Below are 24,417 nucleotides of genomic sequence, written 5' to 3'. Positions count from 1 at the left end.
ATATCTCCTTTACATCACAAGAATCTAAATAAAATTACAGTTTCTGTATATTGTAATTATTTCATCAGTTTCCCATGTAAAATCTCTTTGCTGGCTGGGCACAGTGGCTTATGCCTGTAACTGCACCACTTTGGGAGGCCACGACGGGCAGATGACTTGAGGTCAGCAGTTCGTGACCAGCCTGGCCAACATGGAGAAAGCCCATCTCCACTAAAAATACAAAAATTAGCTGGGCATAAGGGCACAAGCCTATAGTTTTAGCTACTTGGAAGGCTATGGCAGAAGAATCGCTTGAACCCGGGAGGCGGAGGTTGCAATAAGCCTGGGTCACACCACTGTACTCCAGCCTGAGGGACAAAGCAAGGCTCTGTCTCGAAAAAAAAAAATCTTTTTGCCAATAAATAAAAATACTAATTTCTAATTTACCACATTTTGGATGTTTTCCTTGTGATCTACATTTGATGTTAAACAAAAATCCTGCTTTCTAGTAAATATTTTGTATTTAAATAAGGATATAAAAATAATGTGAAAACATTAAGCTTACTTGCTGTAAACAGTCCTTGGGGGCCGTATATGTTACATCGTGATCTAAAGAATACTGTGAATTATAATAACAACAGAAAACAAGATTTAATAGTATATTTGAAGTATAAAAAGATTGTCTAATATTTTAAATATCTTACTTATTTACTACCAAACCTATGAAAAAGGCATAATAATTAATTCCATTTTATGGACACAGAAACTGAGGTTAAATAAATCAAGCAACTTTCACAAAGAGACATTTAAGTGGCAGAACCAGAATTCAAAGCCTGGTCTCTCTGATTCCAAAACCAAATACCACCACTGTATGCATTTAACGAATCAAATCAAAACAAAAGGTCTCTTCTGATATAATGTGTGTTTCTTCGCTGTGATCTGTTTCGTAAGCAGCTAGTAATAGGGGAATGAGGTTGACATAAATGAAAATCATGTTATTTCAGAGACAATTTTTCCTAGCATATTAATGTTTTGAAGCAACTGGAAATAAACTTTTCATGATTAAAGAAAAACTCCTTAGCAACAGATGAATATTTTGAGAAAAAAGGTTGAAAATATACAAGTGCCTTTTCTTTGTTGCAAGTAGCTAATGTAGTACCTTCAGGAACTGCTATACTTTCCACTGGGTTTTGCTATGCTTTCCTTTCCACTGGGTTTTTCATTGCTACACTTTTCACTATTTTACAAAGCTACTGGTAAATAAGAAGCAAGAAAACAAAAACAAAAACAAACCTATATTAAAACAATGGATTCATGATGAAGGCTACATGCCGGATTAGATTTTAATTTTAATGAAAATAGTCTCTAAGAAGCAGGACTTATATGACAGGACTTATATGACACCATACTTCTGTATGCATTAGACAAAACATGCCCTATGAACCTTCAGTACCTAAGGTCCTACCAGAATGCCATGGACAGCTTTCGTTTGAGGTTTTTTTTGTTGTTGTTGTTTAAGACAGTGTCTCAATCTGTCACCCAGGCTGAAATGCAATGGTGTAATCTGGGCTCACTGCAACCTCTGCCTCCCAGGTTCAAGTGATTCTCCTTCCTCAGCCTCATAGGTTGCTGTGATTACAGGCATGAGCCACCACACTCTGCTAACTTTTGTATTTTTTTTTTAGTAGACACAGGATTTTGCCATGTTGGCCAGGCTGGTCTCAAACTTCTGAACTCAGGTGATTCATCTGCCTCAGTCTCCCAAAGTGCTGGGAGATTACAGGCGTGAGCCACCATGCCTAGTCTTGAGGTTTTTAATGATGTAAGTGCTATGGTCTGAATGTTTGTGCCCCCCTCCCCCAAAAGAGATACAGGTATTGATCAACTTACAACCCATGCAACTTACGACCATTCGACTTTACGACCACAATCGCTAGCCACAACTGCTCCGCGTCTGGCAGCGCAAACGTTGTCCAGCTGGGCGTACAACAGTGCGGACCAGCTTCCGGCAGCACTACCATCTCCGCGTGCATATAGCCTACTTAACTTACGGCCAAATCATGTTACGACCGGTCTGTCAGAACCAATCATGGTCGTAAGTCGAACACTAGCTGTATGTTGAAATTCTAATCCCTAACGTCACAGCATCAGGAGGGAAGACCTTTGGGAGGTGATTAGGTCATAAGGACATACCTCTCATGAATGGGATTAGTGTACTTATAAAAGAGGCTTAAGAGAGATCCTTCGTCCCCTATTCTACCATGAGTAGACATAAGCTAGAAGATACCATCTGTGAACCACAGCTAGGACCTTCACCAGACACTAATCTTCTGACACCTTACTATTGGAATGTAAGAAATAAATTCTATCGTTCATAAGCTACCTAGTTTATGGTATTTTGATATAGCAGCCCAAATAGACAATGACAGTAAGGTAAATTCCCCTTACATAGAAAAAATAATGAACATAAGCTAAAACTGCTATCATTGGGACAAAGACGCAGAAGTATACATTAATGCTACTCTGAATTGAAAACAATTTAAATACACAAAGATCAATGTCAATTCACTGTGATCCTAAGGTAGGTATGAAAGGGAACTCCCCACTACAACCACACACCTCCCCCCACAAAGCAGCTCTTAGCACACACAATTTCTTAGTAGAAGATCTAGAGGTTTACAGCCATGGAGAGTGACCCTACTGCATAATCTGTATCAACTAGCAGTGGGGCCTATCTGGCATGCACATATTTCCAAATACATAAACGTACTATCAAAACAGAAAGCTCATACAGGAAGATACACATAGTATGTAGAGAAAACAAGCAACATATAGCAGCTATTTAGATAGACACCATTGTTTCGTATGGAACCATACCATAACATAAAAAGCATTTTCAAGGCCAGGCATGGTGGCTGAGGCCTGTAATATCAACATTTTGGGAGGCCAAGCAGGTGAATGACTTGAGTTTACAAGTTCAAGACAAAAAGGCAAAAAAGTGCCACGAATCTCAGCACGGCTGTTTCAACCAGCGCAGCGGGTTGCCACACAGGAAATCCCACAGATCCTGGCACCTTTTCAACAGGTGACTGGAATACCCGGGAGACAGAACTGACCGTTCAACTAAAAAAAGAAAAAAAGGGGAAGCTCTGAGGCAGGGAGCCAGGTGAACAGGCTCAGCTGGTCCCACCCCTACAAAAAAACAGCAATCAGAAACACTCTGGATTTAGAGTTTCACAGCAAGCACGGCTGAACCCAGGATGGTCCAGCTCTGGGAGGGAGGGGCACCCGCCATTACCAAGGCAGTCCACCACACGGAGGTAGTTTGCCATTGCTGAGCCAGCCCACCATTACAGAGAGAGTCCGCCATTATAGAGGTGGGCCGCCATTGCCGAGGCAGTTTTAACTACACCGGTATAAACAGGACTGCAGGAAAGTTCACATGGCAGCTGGGCAGAGCCCACAGCACCTCAGCAAAGCCTCTGCAGGCAGAGAGTGACTAGGCTGCCTCCTCGCTGGGCAGGGCAGCCCTGAAAAAAGCCAGCAGCACAACAGAAACTCATAAATAAAGCCCTAACTCCCCAGGACAGAGCATCTGGGGGAAAAAAAGGGGGGAGGGGGAGGAGGTTTATGAGTTCTGCTGCAGCAGACTTAAGCATACCTGCCCAGCAGCTCTGAATGAACAACGGAGCTCACAGGTCAGCACTTGAGCTCCTATAAAGGACAGACTGTCTCCTCAAGCAGCTCCCTGACCCCCCTAGATCCAAAGAGTCACCTCATAAAGGAGAGCTCAGACTGACATCTGGTGGGTATCCTTCTGGGACAAAGATAGCAGAAGAAGAAACTGGCAGTAACCCTTACTGTTCTGCAGCTGTTGCAGGTGATCCCCAGGCAAGCAGGGCATGGAGTGGAACTCAGCAGTCCTACAGCAGAGGGGCCTGACTGTAAGAAGGAAAACTAAGAAACAGAAAGAAATAACTTCATCGTCAACAACGTCCACTCAGAGACCCAATCTGAAAGTCAACAACTACAAAGATGACAGGTGGATAAATCCACAAAGATGGGAAGAAACCAGCGCAAAAAGGATGAAAACACCTGAAACCAGAACACCTCTCCTCCAAGGGATCACAACTGCTCATCAGCAAGGGAACAAGGTTGGATGGAGAATGAGTATGATGAATTGAGAGAATCAGGCTTCAGAAGGTGGGTAGTAAGAAACTTCTGTGAGCTAAAAGAAAATGTTGTAACCCAATGCAAAGAAACTAAGAACGTTGAAAAAAGATTTCACAAAATGCTAATGAAAATAAACAACTTAGAGAGGAATGTAAGTGAATTGATGGAGCTGAAAAACACAACACGAGAACTTCACGAAGCATACACAAGTTTCAACAGCCAAATTGACCAAGCAGAAGAAAGGATATCAGAGGTCGAAGATCAACTCAATGAAATAAAACGAGAAGGCAAGATTACAGAAAAAACGGTAAAAAGGAATAAACAAAGTCTCCAAGAAATATGGGACTATGTGAAAAGACCTAATCTACGTTTGATAAATGTACCTGAATGTGACAGAGAGAATGAATCCAAACTGGAAAATACTCTTCAGGATACTATCCAGGAAAACTTCCCCAACCTAGCAAGGCAGGCCAATATTCAAGTCCAGGAAATACAGGGAACACCACAAAGATATTCCTCAAGAAGAGCAACCCCAAGGCACATAATCGTCAGATTCACCAGGGTTGAAATGAAGAAGAAAATGCTAAGGACAGCTAGAGAGAAAGGTCGGGTTACCCACAAAGGGAAGCCCATCAGACTCACAGCAGATCTCTCAGCAGAAACCCTACAAGCCAGAAGAGAGTGGGGGCCAATATTCAACATCCTAAAAGAAATGAACTTTCAACCCAGAATTTCATATCCAACCAAACTAAGCTTCATAAGTGAAGGAAAAATAAAATCCTTTACGAACAAGCAAGTACTCAGAGATTTTATCACCACCAGGCCGGCTTTACAAGAGCTCCTGAAAGAGCCACTAAACATAGAAAGGAACAACCAGTACCAGCCACTCCAAAAACATACCAAATGGTAAAGAGCATCGACACAATGAAGAAATTGCATCAACTAACGGACAAAACAGCCAGCTAGCATCAAAATGGCAGGATCAAATTCACACATAGCAATATTAACCCTAAATGTAAATGGGCTAAATGCCCCAATCAAAAGACACAAACTGGCAAATTGGATAAAAAGCCAAAACCCATGAGTGTGCTGTATCCAGGAAACCCATCTCACATGCAAGGATACACAAAGGCTCAAAATAGAGGGATGGAGGAAGATTTACCAAGCAAATGGAGAGCAAAAAAAAGCAGGAGTTGCAATTTTCATCTCTGATATAATAGACTTTAAACCAAAAAAGATCAAAAGAGACAAAGAAGGACATTATATAATGCTAAAAGGATCAATGCAACAAGAAGAGATGGTAACCATCCTAAATATATATGCACCCAATACAGGAACACCCAGATACATAAAGCAAGTTCTTAATGACTTACAAAGAGACTTAGACTCCCACACAATAGTAGTGGGAGACTTTAAGACCTGATTGTTAATATTAGACAGATCAACGAGAAGAAAATTAACAAGGATGTCCAGGACTTGAACTCAGACCTGGACCAAGCAAACCTAATAGACATTTACAGAACTCTCCACCCCAAATCCACAGAATATACATTCTTCTCAGCACCACATCACACCTACTCTAAAATTGACCACATAATTGGAAGTAAATCACTCCTCGGCAAATGCAAAAGAACAGAAACCATAACAAACAGTCTCTAAGACCACAGTGTAATCATGTTAGAACTCAGATTTCAGAAACTAACTCAGAACCACACAGCTTCATGGAAACTGAACAACTGGCTCTTGAATGTTTACTGGATAAACAATGAGATGAAGGCAGAAATAAAGATGTTCTTTGAAACCAACGAGGACGAAGACACAACATACCAGAATCTCTTGGACACATTTAAAGTAGTCTCTAGAGGAAAATATATAGCAATAAATGCCCACATGAGAAGCAAGGAGAGATCTAAAATCGATACCCTATTGTCAAAATTCAAAGAGCTAGAGGAGCAAGATCAAAAAAACTCAAAACCCAGCAGAAGGCAAGAAATAACTAAGATCAGAGCAGAACTGAAGGAGATAGAGACACAAAAACCCTTCAAAAAATCAATAAATCCAGGAGCTGGTTTTTCGAAAAGATCAACAAAATAGACCACTAGCCAGATTAATAAAAAAGAAAAGAGGGAATAATCAAATAGATGCAATAAAAAACTATAAAGGGGATATCACCACAGATCCCACAGAAATACAAACCATCATCAGAGATTATTACAAACAACTCTATGCACATAAACTAGTAAACCTGGAAGAAATGGATAAATTCCTGGACACTTGCATTCTCCCAAGCCTAAACCAGGAAGAAGTCGAAACCCTGAATAGACCAATAACAAGGTCTGAATTTGAGGCAGCAATTAAGAGCCTACCACCCAAAAAAAGCCTACGTCCAGATGGATTCACAGCCAAATTCTACCAGACATACAAAAAGGAGCTGGTATCATTCCTTCTGAAACTATTCCAAACAATCCAAAAAGAGGGAATCCTTCCCAAATCATTTTATGAGATCAATATCATCCTGATACCAGAACCCAGCAGAGGCTCAGCAAGAAAAGAAAACTACAGGCCAATACCCATGATAAACATAGATGCAAAACTCTTCAAAAAAATACTGGCAAGCCAATTGCAACAGCACATAAAAAGCTTATCCACCATGATCAAGTAGGATTCATCCCGGGATGCAAGGCTGGTTCAACATAGGCAAGTCTATAAAAGTAATTCACCACATAAACAGAACCAAAAACAAAAACCACATGATTATCTCAAATGATGCAGAGAAGGCTTTTGACAAAATTCAACAGCGCTTTATGCTAAAAACCCTCAATAAACTAGGTATTGATGGAACGTATCTCAAAATAATAAAAGCTATTTATGACAAACCAACAGCCAATATCATACTCAACGGGCAAAAACTGGAAGCATTCCCTTTGACATCTGGCACTAGACAAGGATGCCCTCTCTCACCACTCCTATTCAACATAGTATTGCAAGTTCTAGCCAGAGCAATCAGGCAAGAAAAATAAAGTGTATTCAAATAGGAAAGGAGGAAGTCAAATTGTCTCTATTTGCAGACAACATGATTGTATATCTAGAAGACACCATCGTCTCAGCCCAAAAGCTCCTGAAACTGATAAGCAACTTCAGCAAAGTCTCAGGATACAAAATCAATGTGCAAAAATCACAAGCATTCCTATACACCAAAAACAGACTTAAAGAGAGCCAAATCAAGAATGAACTGCCATTCACAATTGCTGCAAAGAGAATAAAATACCTAGGAATACAACTAACAAGGAACGTAAAGGACCTCTTCAAGGAGAGCTACAAACCACTGCTCAACAAAATGAGAGGACACAAACAGATGGAAAAACATTCCATGCTCATGGTTAGGAAGAATCAATATCATGAAAATGGCCATACTGCCCAAAGTAATTTAAAGATTCAACGCTATCCCCATCAAGCTACCAATGACCTTCTTCACAGAACTGGAAAAAAATCACCTTAAACTTCGTATGGAGCCAAAAGAGAGCCTGCATAGCCAAGTCAATTCTAAGCAAAAAGAACAAAGTGAGAGGCATCACACTACAGACTTCAAATTATACTACAGGGCTACAGTAATCAAAACAGCATGGTACTGGTACCAAAACAGAGACATAGACCAATGGAACAGAACAGAGGCCTCGGAAGGAACACAACATATCTACAACCATCCGATCTTTGACAAACCTGACAAAAACAAGCAATAGGGAAAGGATTCCCTGTTTAATAAATGGTATTGGGAAAACTGGCAAGCCATGTGCAGAAAGCAGAAACTGGACCCCTTCCTGACACCTTACACTAAAATTAACTCCAGATGGATTAAAGACTTAAACATAAGACCTAACACCATAAAAACCCTAGAAGAAAATCTAGGCAAAACCATTCAGGACATAGGCGTAGGCAAGGACTTCATGACCAAAACACCAAATGCACTGGCAACAAAAGCCAAAATAGACAAATGGGACCTAATCAAACTCCACAGCTTCTGCACGGCAAAAGAAACAGTCATTAGAGTGAATTGGCAACCAACAGAATAGGAAAAATTTTTTGCAGTCTACCCATCTGACAAAGGGCTGATATCCAGAATCTACAAAGAACTAAAACAGATTTACAAGAAAAAAACAAGCCCCTTCAAAAGTGGGCGAAGGACATGAATAGACACTTTACAAAAGAAGACATACATGAGGCCAACAAACATATGAAAAAATGCTCATCATCACTGGTCATTAGAGAAATACAAATCAAAAGTACAATGAGATGCCATCTCATGCCGGTTAGAATGGCGACCATTAAAAAATTTGGAGACAACAGATGCTGGAGAGGATGTGGAGAAATAGGAACACTTTTACACTGTTGGTGGGAGTGTACATTAGTTTAACCATTGTGGAAGACAGTGTGGCGATTCCTCAAGGACCTAGAAATAGAAATTCCATTTGACCCAGCAATCCCGTTACTGGGTATATATCCAAAGGATTATAAATCGGTCTACTATAAGGACACATGCACATGAATGTTCATTGCACAGTTTACAATAGCAAAGACCAGGAACCAACCCAAATGCCCATCGATGATAGACTGGACAGGGAAAATGTGGCACATATACACGGAGGAATATTATGTAGCCATCAAAAACGATGAGTTCATGTCCTTTGTAGGGACATGGATGAACCTGGAAACCATCATTCTCAGCAAACTGACACAAGAACAGAAAATCAAACACTGCATGTTCTCATTCATAGGTGGGTGTTGAACAATGAAAACACATGGAAACAGGGAGGGGAGCATCACACACTAGAGTCTATCGGGGCTAAATAGGGGAGAGACGATGGGGGGTGGGGAGCTGGGGAGAGATAGCATGGGGAGAAATGCCAGATGTAGGTGATGGGGAGGAAGGCAGCAAATCACACTGCCATGTATGTACCTATGTAACAATCTTGCATGTTCTTCACATGTACCCCAAAACCTAAAATGCAATTAAAAAAAAAAGGAAAACAAAAATCTCTTGTATCACATGGAGTTCTGCTGTTTATCTCGTGGCAAAGCACTTAAAAGTAAAAGTGTTGTGAAACCTAATGAGTTACTCATTTTCTTTATATAAAACGTTCCCCCAAATCAATTACTTTCCCTGTGAAGACAAGTAGCTGCATGTAGTATGCCACCTAGTGGACAGGACTATAAGTCAAAACACTTAAACATGACATTTAAACAATGGCTTTTCAGCTAAGAAAATTACTTACTTATATCAAAATAAAATAAACTTGGACCCAGTCCTTTGAATGACTCTATTCACAAAGTATTAACCAAAATGTTCAAAAGTAACGAGGTCTATTATGTATATTTTACCAAAACTTAAAGAAAAAAGAAGTGATATTCAAACACATTGTTGTCACTAAAAACTACATGTGAAGATTGGCCAGGCACAATGGCTCATGCTTGTAATCCCAGCACTTTGGGAGGCTAAGGTGGGAGGATCACTTGCATCCAGGAGTTTGAGGTCAGCCTGGGCAACATAGCCAGACACTGTCTCTACAAAAAAAAGTTTAAAAACATTAGCCGGGTATGGTGGCTTGTGCCTATAGTGCCAGCTACTCATACTCAGGAGGCTGAGGTGAGAGAATGGCTTGAGCCCCTGAGGTCAAGGGTACAGTGAGCTGTGATTACATCACTGCACGCCAGAGCCTGGCACACAAAAAAAGAAAGAAAAACCTGTAATGATAAATAATAAAATGGGTTCCTGCCATTAACTATTAAAAACATCTTTAAAATTTTGTTTATAGACCAGGCATGGTAGCTCACACCTGTAACCTCAACACATAGGTAGCCTTGGTAAGCGGACAACTAGAAGCCAGGAGTTTAAGACCAGCCTGGGCAACATAGTGAGACTCTGTGTCTACAAAAACATTGAAAAATTCACAGGCCATGATGTCACATGCCTGTAACTCCTATCTACTTGGGAGACTAAGGCAGAAAGAAGGATGGCTTGAACTCAGGAGTTTAAGGCTGCAGTGAGCTATGCTCATGCCACTGCTCTCCAGTCTGGGTGATAAAAGTGAGACTTTGTCTCAAAAAAAAAAAAAACCAAAAAACAAAAATCAAAAAACAACCAAACAAACTTTTTGTTGTTGAGGTGAAAAACTTTTTTTACCTCATCTTTATCACAATATTTTTTAACATTTCAAATTGATGTACACATTTTAGTACATTGGTACCGTACAATATGATAATCACATATACTGGTGTACATGCTAACTTTCTACTTATTGATAAGAGCAAGCAATCGAAAATCTAGAGGCAATGATTTAGTTAAAAGAAAGAAAAAAAAAAAAAAAACTGATGTATGTCCCACATAGCTCTTACAGCATATAGATAAAGACTCCAAAAACAAGTACATTTCTTTGGCTTCAAAGTAATGAACCACGTCCATCACCTCATTTAGTACTAGAAGGACTGAGCAAAAATATCAAAGAATCAAAGCACAAACATCACCCCTCCAGAAAACAAACACAGAATATTTTTCCTGATTAAAATGAAACAGCAGGCTGGGTGCAGTGGCTCAGGCCTGTAATCCCAGCACCTTGGGTGATCGAGGCGGGTGGATCATCTGAGGTCAGAAGTTCAAGACCAGCCTGGCCAACATGGTGAAACCCCATCTCTACTAAAAATACAAAATTAGCCACACATCATGGTGTGTGCCTATCATCCCAGCTACTTGGGAGGCTGAGGCAGGAGAATCACTTGAACCCAGAAGGCAGAGTTTACAGTGAGCCGAGATGGCATCACTGCACTCCAGCCTAGGCAACAAGAGCCAAACTCCATCTTAAGAAAAACACAGACACACACACACACACACACACACACACAGCAGATATAGAAAGACTCTAAAAGAGAATCAAATTGGTAAATGTTCTCTTGGTCACAGAATTACCGAATGTATGCCACTTTTAGTAACCCCCTTTTAATTCAGGCTTTCCATTAATACGTGAGAAGCAACACAAGGTTACAGAAAAGGCAGCAATAGGAGTTAACAAATTTCATCTTCTTTCCTCTTCGTGTGTCCCTTCCAATCAGCATCTAAACATGTCAAGCCTAATCCATCTTCAACGCTCTACCTTTACACCTGTGGCTCCACTTCCACCCTCCATGTTCAAAGCCACTGCTCTTAAAAGAGTTGCATACTTCCTTACCTCCAACTCCTCAACCACAGTAAGATCTCACCAGTTCACTGAAACTGTTCTTGCTATGGCCTCTGAAATCCTAAATCCAATGAACATTTAGACTTACCTCACTCTCATTCCAGCATTTAACACCACTGACCAGTGTACCTCCTTCTAGAAGAACTTAGTCTTCACTGTTGTAACACTCCACTATTGAGGCTTTTGCTCTACCTTGTTTGCTGACAGTTTTAATTGCTTCTATATCTCTACCCATTCCTTATATTTTGGTGCTTGCCAAGTCTGTCACTGCCTCACTCTGTCCAAAAGATCTTGCCTATTCCCAAGGTTCTAATTAGCATCTACTGGTCTTCAAGTATACATTTCCAACTGTGACCTCTCTCTTGAGCTCCCAGAATTGCATGTATAACTGGCCGATGGATACCTTCATCTAGCTTTCTCACAAGAACCTCAAAGTCGGCATGGTTCATATCTGAAATCTTCTCCCCAAACTAACTCAACTCCTCTACTGTGCCTTTTACCACGGGGCCACCTCATCTCAACAAATGGTGTCACTGTTCCCCCGGCAACATGTGTAAAGCACCAGAATTTTTTTCCTTCTTGACAAATTTTTAATACTATAATGACTGTTCACTCTTATGACTTGTCCCAACTAGTTATATTAAAGAAATAAAGCCCCAACTTATCTTCAAGGCAACTTGTCTTCACGTATCTCAAAATGTCACTTTGTTCCTTTTAGAAGTCATTAAGAAATGATTCCAAAAACAGACTGAGCATTTCTTTTGACTTAAGCAATAAACTGTCTGGAAACCAGGTTATATTTATATTGAACATATAGCCTGTTTTTAGAATCTTAATGATACAGGAGTTAAGAAGAAATTACTTAGGCAGATAGTGAGGGTACAGAAGTCCTTGGTAAGGTTTTCCTTCTAACGAAAAGCAACCCCAAATCATTTTCCTTTCTAACGAAGAGCAGCCTGTAAAATCAAACTACAGTCATAGATGCCAGCAGTTGTGCCAATCATGTTAGATGGTGGCTCCCTCTTCCCTTCTCTTTGTCAGCCATGTGTACAGTAAGGAGCAGACAAGATGCACCTGCCAAGGGGGGAGTTTACTTGCATAATAAAATTAGGGTGGGGCAGCCAGCCTTCCCCACTGTAAGCGTCATACCTGATTGAACCAATCTGTGAGCCCTATGTAAATCAGACATCCCCGCCTCAAACCTATAAAATCCAGTGCGTCCATAAAATCCAGTGCATCCAAAACCGGCTGGTCTTTTCCTCTTGGGAAGTTCCCTCTCTCTCACTAGAAAGAAAGCTGTTTTCCTTTCTCTTTCTTTTGCCTATTAAACCTCCACTCCTAAACTCCTCATGTGTGTCCAAGTCCTAAATTTTCCTGGTGTGAACGATGAACCCCATGCATTTACCCCAGACAACAGACCCGCTTCACTAATAATTGACTATTTTTGAAATTTCACTAGCATAAATATACATGTAGATTCCCAATTTTGTGTGTTTGTGTGTGTGTTTTAATTTTCAATGGGAGAAGGAAAACAGACCTTTTAAAAAGAGAAAGTAACCCTATTAGTAACAAGTGAAATCTCCAGAAACACTTTATTATAGAGCTTAGAAAAGGTGTGATTTTGTCATTTTAAGCCCCAGCATCACTGTATTCTCTGAAAGTCTTCTCCACACACTATGGAATCCTACCCTTAGTTCTAACAAAATCTACCAATGTCTCAAAGTACTGGATGGTGTAGTCATCTGACTAAGCAGAAATGAAAACAGCACATAGATGACAGGGTAAATCAGAGTTTAAAAGGAGAAGTAGCAACCAGGAAATCCCTGAGACTGCAACTGAGGCAGAAAGATACAAAAATGGGACTCATAATAAGAAAAGGAAAGCACTGGCTACCAGGCGATTCCTCTTGTTGGAACGGACTACTCTCCCCAGGGATGTGGGAACTATATACCCTTACAATTTTGGAAGCTTTCAAGTTCACTAAGTCATATTAATATCTACATCATATTCTGTTACCAGGTGTGATCTTTCAAAAGTATACTGAGGTGGTGTGATTAGGAAATTATCCAACATAAACATGAACCTCAGTAGGCACTTTTTGGGACCAATAATAGGAAAGCCATCTGTTTGCTGAAAATAATATTCCTACTTCCCTAGTGACTACAGCTATCTATGACAACTGGGAAATCCCAAGAGAAGAAAAGAAATTTTAACTGCCTCAACACTTTAATTATTCATATAAGCTGTCCAAGAAATTAAAGTTAAATGTTACACAAAGGAATCTCTAGACCCCTAATATTTTTTGGCTAATTATTCCACTGGTAGTCTACATCTGCTCTGCTAAAATTTGGTTATGAATCAGAAGTAACTCGCTGGAAAGCTTTTATATCTTTTTTAAAATGGCTATGAATAATAACTACAATTCACAAAAGTGGTTATTTTTAATGTGCACAAAAATCCTCCTGAAAACATGTCCTACGCAAAAGAACAGCTGTTAACTGTCAAAGTTTAAACTCTTTTAAATACTAGGAAGAATGAGACTAAATTTAACAAAATTTTTTAAATGTTTAAAAATAAAGCAGCAGCTAATTTTAAGCAGCACATTCAACCTGTATTTTTTGAACTTCTTCAACATCAACATTTTATGATCAGGAAACATGTTAAACATTGCCTTTAAACAGAATATGAATCTATTATGAGATTTATACATATACATAATTCAGAGATTTGCAAATATATACTCTAACAGCAGAAATACTGACTATAACCCCACATATACAGTGGAGCTTTGGGGTAAGGTGGGGAGCAGGGACCCTCATTTGTTTCCATTGTTGCTATTCTACCCTTCCTTTTTTCCTCTTCTGCTTTAAAAGAAATACACAATTCCTAAGATTCTTTTAGGAAATTTATCTTCTAGGTATATTTTGATTTAAAAATACCACATCTGCCTTATTACTTGTAGGTCAGCTCCAGGTGATGTCTTTCAGAGTAAAACTACTTTTAATAATTATAGTTAGCTATATGTCTCAATAACATATTAAAACCATATTCTTGGCCAGGCGTAGTGGTTCACACCTGTAATCCCAGCACTTTGGGAGGCTGAGGCGGGTGGATCACTTGAGGCCAGGAGTTCGAGACCAATGTGGCCAACACGGCAAAATGCCGTCTCTATTAAAAAGAAGTATAGGCTGGGCACAGTGGCTCATACCTGTAATCCCAGCATTTTGTAAGGCTGAGGCAGGTAGATTACTTGAGGTCAGGAGTTCGAGACCAGCCTGGCCAATATAGTGAAATCTCGACTCTACTAAAAATACAAAATGTAGCTGGGTGTGGTGGCAGGTGCCTGTAAACCCAGCTAGTTGGGAAGCTGAGGCAGGCAAATCGCTGGAACCTGGAAGGCAGAGGTTACAGTGAGCTGAGACCACGCCACTGCACTCCAGCCTGGGCAACAAGAGCAAAACTCCGTCGAAAGAAAGAAAAAAAAGAAAAGAAAAGAAGTACAAAAAAATTAGCCAGGCATGGTGGCACACACATGTAATCCCAGCTACTCAGATGGCTGAGGCGCAAGAATTGCTTGAACCCAGGAGGTGGAGGTTGCAGTGAGCTGAAATCATGCCCCTGCACTCCAGTCAGGGCAACAGCATGAGATTCTGTCTCAAAAAAACAATAAATAAATAAACCATATTTTTCTGAAATAAAAGTGGGTATACATACATCATGCCTAAATCTATTCGTATGTATAAGCTGGAAATGTGTAGCTTCAAATAACCCAACATTTATATCTTTAGACAGTAGCTAGAGGTAAAGCTACAAGTGCCATTACACATAGTAGTTACTGTGAGCAAAAATATTTGATGACAGAAACCATATTTATAACCTATCTTACAATTTACCTTCCCACATACCCAAATAATATGTTTAGAGAATCATTACAATACTCAAGCAAAAATATTCCAAATTCCTTCAAAGTCATAAGAAGTAAAGATTACCAGCACAGTAACTCTCAGTTTTTACCACCCTAACTCGCCCTGCTGAAAAAACAGTCACCCTTAGGGATTCACAATAACAAACACAGAATTCATTGCAACTGTGTCTACAATTTGTAAGCAGCCTTTCATTGCTCCATAAAGGCTCATCATTGTAGATACTCATCAGTTTTTAAGCCACATCCACAGCTGCTGTCTTAGAAAAACAACAAAATTTGACAGCAGAGACTTTAAAATGACATTTATACAACAGTTTTTCATAAAACAAAATTAAAAGTACTCCAGTATAATAGAAAGAATTAATGGCACATAGAATACCAAAAAAAAAAAAAAAAAAAAAGAGAATCTTGAGTCACTGTTAATAGCAATACCTGTCATTTATATAATGCTAGAATCATTTTCCTAAGCTCCCTAGCATGTCAGAGGTATCATTTACACTGAAGAAAAGTGAAGCGGAGATACTACCCAAATTAATTAGTGGTGAGCAGAATGTGTTTCACGACCAGTAGCCTGTGTTTTTTGCACAAACCCTTCTTCCAAAATTGCATAGTGAAATGCGGAGACAAAAAATTCCACATAAACCTATTGCCCGTTCAACTTTACTCTCCTGCCTCAGATCTATAATCTGCCTGAACTAAGAGAGGCTCATCTGGTTAGTGAGCAAACTCAATCATGTGTTGTCAAATGACTAAGTTAACCATGCATGGGAGAAAGGAAGGAGGAGGGGAAATGCTAGTAGGATCACCACATACTAAATTACACTATCGTTAGCAGATGTTCAGACTACAGAACTGTAATGGAATTGAAATCTGGAGATATGGGTTTGAATTCCAACTCTATTACCAACTAGCAAGTAAACTTGACTACGTTTCTGTAAAATAAGATAGTACTACCTACCTCACCAAACTATAGCAAGGTCTAAATGCAACTGGAGACCTCCTGGCTACTAAACACCGCATTCAAGTAACAGATCATATTTAAAACACACTGTAGGCTGGCACGGTGGCTCGCACCTGCAATTCTCGCACTTTGGGAGACCAAGGTGCACGGATGGCTTGAAACCAAGGAGTTTGAGAATAGCCTGGGCAACATGGCAAAACCCTGCCTCTTAAAAAAAAAAATACAAAAAATTAGCCAGACACGGTGGCGCGCAGCTGTAGTTTCGGCTACTCAGGAAGTTGAGGCTGCAGTGACCTGAGATTGAGACAGAGTAAGATCCTGTCTCAAAACACACACACACAATCTGAATTAATAGCAGAGGCTCATTAAAACTTTGTAACAGGCCAGGTGCAGTGGCTCACGCCTGTAATCTCAGCACTTTGGGAGGCCGAAGCAGGTAGATCACTTGAGGTCAGGAGTTCAAGACCAGCCTGGCCAACATGGTGAAACCCTGTCTCTACAAAAATACAAAACTTAGCCAAGCATGACAGCAGATGCCTGTAATCCTGGCTACTTGGTAGGCTGAGGCAGCAAAATCACTTGAACCCATGTTGCGGAGGTTGCAGTGAGCAAAGATCACGCCGTTGGGCTCTAGCCTGGGTGACAGAGCCAGACTGCATCTCAAAAAAAAAAAAAAAAAGATCGTTCAACAAATACATATTGAATACACACTACTTACCAAGTAGTAGTAAAGACAAAATTTTAAAAGTAATTAATATTATGTTAGAAGGTGATGTCTGCAACTGAGAAAAATAAAACGGGGAAAGAGCATAAAATGTGGAATAAAAAGCAGGCAAAGACGCTCAAGGAAAGCCTCACAGAGGTGATATCTGAGAAAGATCTGGAGGGAGGAAGAGATTCTGTGGTATGTGGGTATGTGGGAGAATAGCATTCCACACAAAAGGAATAGCGCCTGCCCAGATGGAGCAGAGTAGTAAGAGTAAGAACAGTAAAAGCTGAAGTCAAGGATAAAATAGCAGTCCAAAGTGTACAAGCTCTTAGACAAGGAGGAAGTTACTTTTTATTTTGAGATGGGTAGCTACTGCAGGATCTTGAGAAGGATCCCTCAGCAACTTCACTAAGAACAAGAGCAGAGCTAAAGAAAAGTTAAGAGGATCCTGCAACAATTCAAGTTAGAGATGATGCTGATAGTAAGAAACATAGCACATGGGGACCAAGAACGGTGGCTCATGTCTGTAATCCCAGCACTTTGGGAGGCTAAGGCGGGCATATCACGAGGTCGGGAAATCAAGACCATCCTGGCCAACATGGAGAAACCCTGTCTCTACTAAAAATATAGAAAATTAGCTGGGCATGGTGGTACAAGCCTGTAATCCCAGCTACTGAGGAGCCTGGGGCAGGAGAATTGCTTGAACCTGGGAAGCAGAGGTTGCAATGAGCAGAGATCATGCCATTGCACTCCTGCCTGGCAACAGAGTGAGACTCTGTCTCAAAAAAGGAGAAAAAAAGAAAGAAAGAAAAAAAAAAGGAGCATATGAGAGAGGAGTAAGAAATTATGTCATGGTTTTAGCTAGAACTGGAATGATGGATTTCCTAACTGGGATGGGAAACCCTGGAAAAAGTAGCGTCATAAAGGAAAAAAAATCATTTTAGATATGCTAGTTTGAAATGTTTTTTAGACACACAAGGGGAAATGTCTTTTGAGACAGATGGATGTAAAGCCTGGAGTTTAGAAAAGAGGTCAAGGCTGGGAATAAAAATTTGGGAGTCATCAGCATATTAATAGTGGTTAAAGCCATAATCATCAAGATCTGTGTTGGTGGCAATGTAATGCTAAGATCCAGAGGCTACATTCTGGACACTCCAAAGTTTAAATGTGGTGAAATGAGAAAACACTACAAAGGAGAATGAGGAAGAGGTGCCAGTGAAGTAGGAAGAAAAACAGGAGTGCAGTATCCTGGAAGTCAAATAAAGAAAATGTCTCTACAAGAAGGGAGTAATCTAAGATGTCAAATGCTGTTAATCAAGTAAGTCAAGTCAGATAATGTGGTAAATAACAACTGACCACCGACCAGGTACAGTGGCCCATACCTGTAATCCCAGCACTTTGGGAGGCCGAGGCAGGCAGATCCCTTGAGGTCAGAAGTTCAAGACCAACCCGTCAACATGGTGAACCCCTGTCTCTACTACAAATACAAAAATTAGTTGGGCATGGTGGCATGTGCCTGTAATCTGAGCTACTCAGGAGGCTGAGACAGAAGAATCACTTGAACCGGGGAGGTGGGGGTTGCAGTGAGCCAAGATTGCACCACCACACTCCAGCCTGGGTGACAGAGTAAGACTCTGTGTCCAAAAAACAAAAGGAAACACACTGATCACTATATTTAGCTGCATGGAGGGAACTGGTAAGTTTTGCTGAAGTGATGGGGACAAATACCTAAATGGAATGGGAGAGTAACTGCAGACAGAAAGAACTCTGCAGAAGTCTGTTGTAAAAGGACGCAGAGAAACAGGGAACTAGAAGGGATTGTGGAGCCCAAAGGAAAAATACCAGCCCATTTGCATACTGTCAAGAATGTTTCAGTAGAAAGGTAAAAATTGAGACAAGAGAGAAGAAAGGCTAGCTGGCTAGTCCAACGTCATAGAGTAGCTAAGAAGGGATGGAATCTAGTACAAAACTAGGCTGCCCAAAGCAGAGATCTCACAGCAGTTTGCAAACTTCCGCAGGCAACAGAATCACCTGGAGGGCTTGCTGAAGTACAGATGGTTGGACCCCCAGCTCCAGAGTTTCTGACACAAAAGGTATGCGGTGGAACCTCAAGAATTTGCATTTCTAGCAAGTTCCCAGATGATTCCAGTGCTGCTGGTCCAGAGACCTTATTTTGAGAACTACTGCTCTGTATCAAAAGGCGGGAAGACAGAAAAGATGAGTATACACATTAGTACAAATGCTGAACACCTGGGTTATTCATTAAAAAAGTAAAGTTAGAGCCTACATCACGTAACACACACCAAAACAAACAAAAAAGCCAAACTCCAAGAAGAGTTATAGAGATACATCGATTTTTAAAATATAAAAGAATACACAAAAGTAAATGACATATATAAGAATGTTTCTATAATATTAGGGTGCAGAAGATTAAAAAAAATACAAAGCTAAAGGAAAAACTACAAATTTGACTACCTAAAAATTTTAATTCCTATATGACAAAAAATAAAAAGGAATGACAAATGAAAAACAAGGGGAAAAAACATAGAACTGTCAAAAGTAGTACGTGGAAAATAAAAGTTCTTATACAAAATGAGAAAATATATAATTAAATAAACAAAATGAATAGATAGCCTAGGTAACGTGGTGAGTTGCTGTCTCTACCAAAAACTTAAAAATTAGCCAAGCGTGGGTGGCATGTGCTTGTGGTCCCAACTACTCGGGAGGCTGAGGCAGGAGGATTACCTGAGCCCATGAGGTTGAGGCCACAGTGAGCTATGACTGTACCACTGCACTCCGGCCTGGGTGACAGAGTTAGAATCTGTCCTTTTAAAAAAATAAATAAATAAAAGGATAAAGATTTATACATATATATTTCACAAAGAAAATACAAATGGCCAATAACCTAATGGAAAAACCAATGATTCCACTTAAAGATATTGAGATATAGGTGGATGCAGTGGCTCACAGCTGTAATCCCAGCACTTTGGGAGGCCGAGGCAAGCCAATCACCTGAGGTTGGGAATTTGAGACCAGCCTGACCAACATTGAGAATCCCAGTCTCTACTAAAAATACAAAATTAGACAGGTGTGGTAGCGCATGTCTGTAATCCCAACTAGTCAGGGGGCTGAGGCAGGTGAATCACTTGAACCCAGGACTCAGAGGCTGCAGTGAGCCAAGATCAAACCATTGCACTCCAGCCTGGGCAACAAGAGTAAAACTCTATCTCAAAAAAAAAAAAAAAAAAAAAAAAAAGATCGCGATATTAGTTACCTTCACAGACGTAGAGATATGTTTGTGGCAGCAATGTAAAAAAACAAACAGTTGGAAACAACCTCAAAGCAGCCAATAAGCGTGGGGAGCCACATCTACTGATAGCCAGAACTATACAACCGATATTGTTTAATGACCCAAGCAATATGAAGATATGCTGTTTCATTGGTACAATTCAATTTATATAGAGGAAAGGACCAACAGAAGGAAGGACAGATAGAAAAACAAGATAAAAAAAGATTACATATGCATTTACATGCATTCAATAGCCATCTACAAAATGTTACACATCAAATGCTAAACAGGCTGGGCACAGTGGCTCACGTCTGTAATCCCAGCACTTTGGGAGGCTGAGGCGGATAGATCACCTGAGATCAGGAATTTATGACTACCCAGGCCAAACATGGCAAAACCTGTCTCTACAAAGAAAAAAAAAAATTACCTGGATGTGGTAGAAGGCACCTGTAATCCCAGCTACCTGGGAGGCTGAGGTGGGAAAATCGCCTTAACCCGGGAGGCAGAGATTGCAGCGAGCAGAGATATGTTTTTTGAGATGGACTCTCACTGGAGTGCCTGGGCAATAGAGTGAGACTCCATCTCAAAAAACAAACAAACAAACAATGTTAAACAGAGACCATCTGTGGCAGAAGCAAGGAAGCACTATACTATCATTTAGGCATTTTTTTAAACAACATATTTATAATTACTTTGGGAGGTAGTAAAACTTATTTTTAAGTTTGAAAGGATAAATATACCTTAAAATGTTAACGTGTTTTAATAGACTTACGGTTTCTTTCCTTTTTATATTTTGTTACTTTTGTTATCAGGAGAAAAAAAACTATATGTACAGCATTTTAAAAAGCAAAACCTACCCATATCCTTTAACGTACGCAAAAACACCAAAAGCTTACTTGAATTTCTAAAGAATCTTTTTTCTTTTTAAAAGAAACAAGGTCTTGCTCTGCCATCCAGGCTGGAGTGCAGTGGTATAATCAGCTCACTGCGGACTCAAACTCCTGGGCTTAAGTGATCCTCCAGCCTCAGCCTCCCAAGTAGATAGGACTACACACACACATACCACACCTGACTTTTTTTTTTTTTTAAGAGACGGGGTCTTTGTATGTTGCCTAGGCTGGTCTCCAACTCCTGCCCTCCCGCTATCCTTCCACCTCAGCCTTCAAATCTGCCATCCAACAATCCTTACACCTCAGCCTCCGGAGTAGCTGGGATTATAAGCCACAGTGCCTATATCTCTAAGTAATATTTCATAGCTATAGTAAGCATGACTCTTCCTTTCTCAATGCAAGAAACAGACATAAGCATGCCAAGGAAAGAAATAATTTAGAGTTTGGAAGGAAATGTATACCATTGTAAACATGCATGCATATCTCTGGGGACTGGGATCTAGTGAACAAGAATTCACTTTGCATCGATTTAGCTTACAATTAATTTGTATTTGTCTGATGATATTTAGACAGGATTTTAGGGTAATATTGGCAGCAGCATAGCTTTCCAATCTCTCCCACATAAAACAGCCTTAAACTAAGATAGCAAAATCAAAATCCATGGGCACCATTTACAACAAAATTAGGTGACCAGGTCTCCCTATAAACCCCCAAATACTCACAGGCGGGACAAACACCAACATCCAGACTAAAAAAGTAAGCAAATAGGGACTGGGGAAGTTGACATGGCTGTCACAATAGTCTATGAGATGAAGCAGCCTGGAGAGTAAGGCAACAGCAGTGAGCAAAGAGAAGAGAACCCAGAACATCTGATAGGAAATAATGGATGCAGCCGAGCATGGTGGCTCACGCCTGTAATCTCAGCACTTTGGGAGGCCAACAGGCAGATCACCCGAGGTCAGGAGTTCGTAATCAGCCTGGCCAACATGGCAAAACCATGTCTCTACTAAAAATACAAAAAATTAGCTGGGTGTAGTGGCAGGTGCCTACAATCCCAGCTACTCAGGAGGCTGAGGCAGGAAAATCACTTGAACCAGGAGATTGCAGAGAGCCAAGATCACGCCATTGCACTCCAGTCTGGGCAACAACAGCAAAACTCCATCTCAAAAAAAAAACAAACAAACAAACAAATAATGGATGCAATGGAGAGCGAGAAAGAGAGAGAGAGAGGTGGTGGGGAGGGGAGAGAGAGGGGAGAAAGGGGAGGGAGGGGGAGAGAAAGGAGAGGGAGAAAGGGGAGAGAAGGAGAGAGAAAAAATAAAGAGAAGACAAGAAAACAGAAGAGAAAAGAAAGAATGCAGAAGGGAAAGATTTGGACACCAATAAAATAAGAAAAACTGGCTGGGCACAATGGCTCACGCCTGTAATCCCAGTACCTTGAGAGGCTGAGGTAGGCGGATCACCTGAGGTCGGGAGTTCAAGACCAGCCTGACCAACATGGAGAAACACTGTCTCTACTAAAAGTACAAAATTAGCCGGGCGTGGTGGCACATACCTGTAATCTCAGCTACTCAGGAGGCTGAAGTAGGAGAATCTCTTAAACCCAGGAGGCGGAGGTTGCAGTGAGCTGATATCATGCCACTGCACCCCAGTCTGGACAACAAGAGCAAAACTCTGTCTCCAAAGAAAAGAAAAAAAAAGAAAAGAAAAAAAGACCAACTGATAGTGGGAGGAAATAAGGAAGTTACTAAAGTTAATGTTTACCTGTGGCAGCCAGATGGACAACAGCACTCTTAACGGATATCAAGTCTATTTTATAGGATGGTATCACAGATATTGGTGGTAAAAAGAACAAGTTGTTTTGGAAAAACCAAGTTTAATGAGCCTGCAGAACAACCAGTAGGAATTTTTAAAATACGGATCTAAACATCTGCACTAATGACACAGACATAAAGTCGAAGAATAAATATAGCAAGAGGAAGACAAAAACTGCAAATCACAATACTTAAGACTGAAAGGAGAGTAAGTAGCAAAGAAAAGAAGGAATCATCAAGTAGTGAAGATGGTAGATTGTTAGTCAAGAATAAAGACAAAACGTAACAAAACATATGATGCAGGTAAATGAAATAGGCTGATGACTGAAATGAGGTTTGGGGATCTGGTGAAAAGAGGTTATTTACTTATGGCCTGGGTAAAAATCAGATTTTAATATGTAAGCATAAGGGAAATTTAAACCAAGACCAAGTCAAGTGATGAATAAAAGACATGGCAGTAGCTTAAAGTGAGAGGTAAGAAAGGAAATGAGACTGGGCACGGTGCCTCAAGGCCTGTAATCCCAGCACTTTGGGAGGCCGAGGCAGTCGGATCACCTGAGGTCAGGAGTTCAAGACCAGCCTGACCAACATGGAAGAACCCTATCTCTACTAAAAATATAAAATTAGCCAGGCCTGGTAGCGCATGCCTGTAATCCCAGCTACTAGGGAGGCTGAGGCAGGAGAAAAGCTTGAACCTGGGAGGTGGAGGTTGCGGTAAGCCCAGATCACACCATCACACTCCAGACTGGACAACGAGAGCAAACTCCATCAAAAAAAAAAAAAAAAAAAAAAAAAAGGAAAGGAAATGGACATTAAGCAATTCTTATAGACCAGGCCTAGTCCTGCTGCCCCTGTGCATACACACATTTGATCCTTAGAAGAATTCTGATGTATGCTCTCCTTTGTACAAAAGGGGAAACTTAAGTTGCAATGCAATTAATTTGCCCAAGGCCACACAGGGTGCATACAAAATTTAAAACCTAAAAATTGGTCTGTAGAAAAAAAGGAATATTAGGAAAAAAACAGATAATACAGGAACAGCACTTTGGGAGGCTGTGCAGACCACTCTGGGAGGCGGGTGGGCCACTTAAAGTTAGGAATTCGAGATCAGCCTGGCCAACATGGTGAAACCCCATCTCTACTAAAAATACAAAAATTAGCTGGGTGTTGTGTGGGGCACCTATAATCCCAGCTACTCAGGAGGCTGAGGCAGGAGAATTGCTTGAACCTGGGAAGGAAACATTGTAGTGAGTCAGGATAGTATCACTGCACTCCAGCCTGGGCGACAGAGCAAGACTCCATCAAAAAAAAAAAAAAGGCAGAAAAGGTACAAGCCTGTAGTCCCACACAGGCTGAGGCAGGAGGATCACTTGAGCCTGGGAGGTTGAGGCTGCAGTGAGCTGTGATTTTGCCACTGCATTCCAGCCTGGGAGACAGAATAAGATCCTATC

At 40.6% G+C, this 24,417-nt stretch overlaps 1 protein-coding gene across 4 annotated transcripts in view; it reads right to left on the bottom strand.

Annotated features, from left to right (window-relative positions):
- The window catches only part of RBPJ (recombination signal binding protein for immunoglobulin kappa J region), a 263,865-nt gene that overhangs the window by 81,106 nt on the left and 158,342 nt on the right, over positions 1 to 24,417 (bottom strand). The window lies entirely within an intron of this gene.

Source organism: Sapajus apella, unplaced genomic scaffold (assembly GCF_009761245.1).
Source record: "Sapajus apella isolate SASKATOON/1434 unplaced genomic scaffold, GSC_monkey_1.0 scaffold5, whole genome shotgun sequence".
Classification (NCBI taxonomy): domain Eukaryota; kingdom Metazoa; phylum Chordata; class Mammalia; order Primates; family Cebidae; genus Sapajus; species Sapajus apella.
The sequence above is the reverse complement of the archived record's forward strand: the minus strand, read 5'-3'. Positions and strand labels throughout refer to the sequence as shown.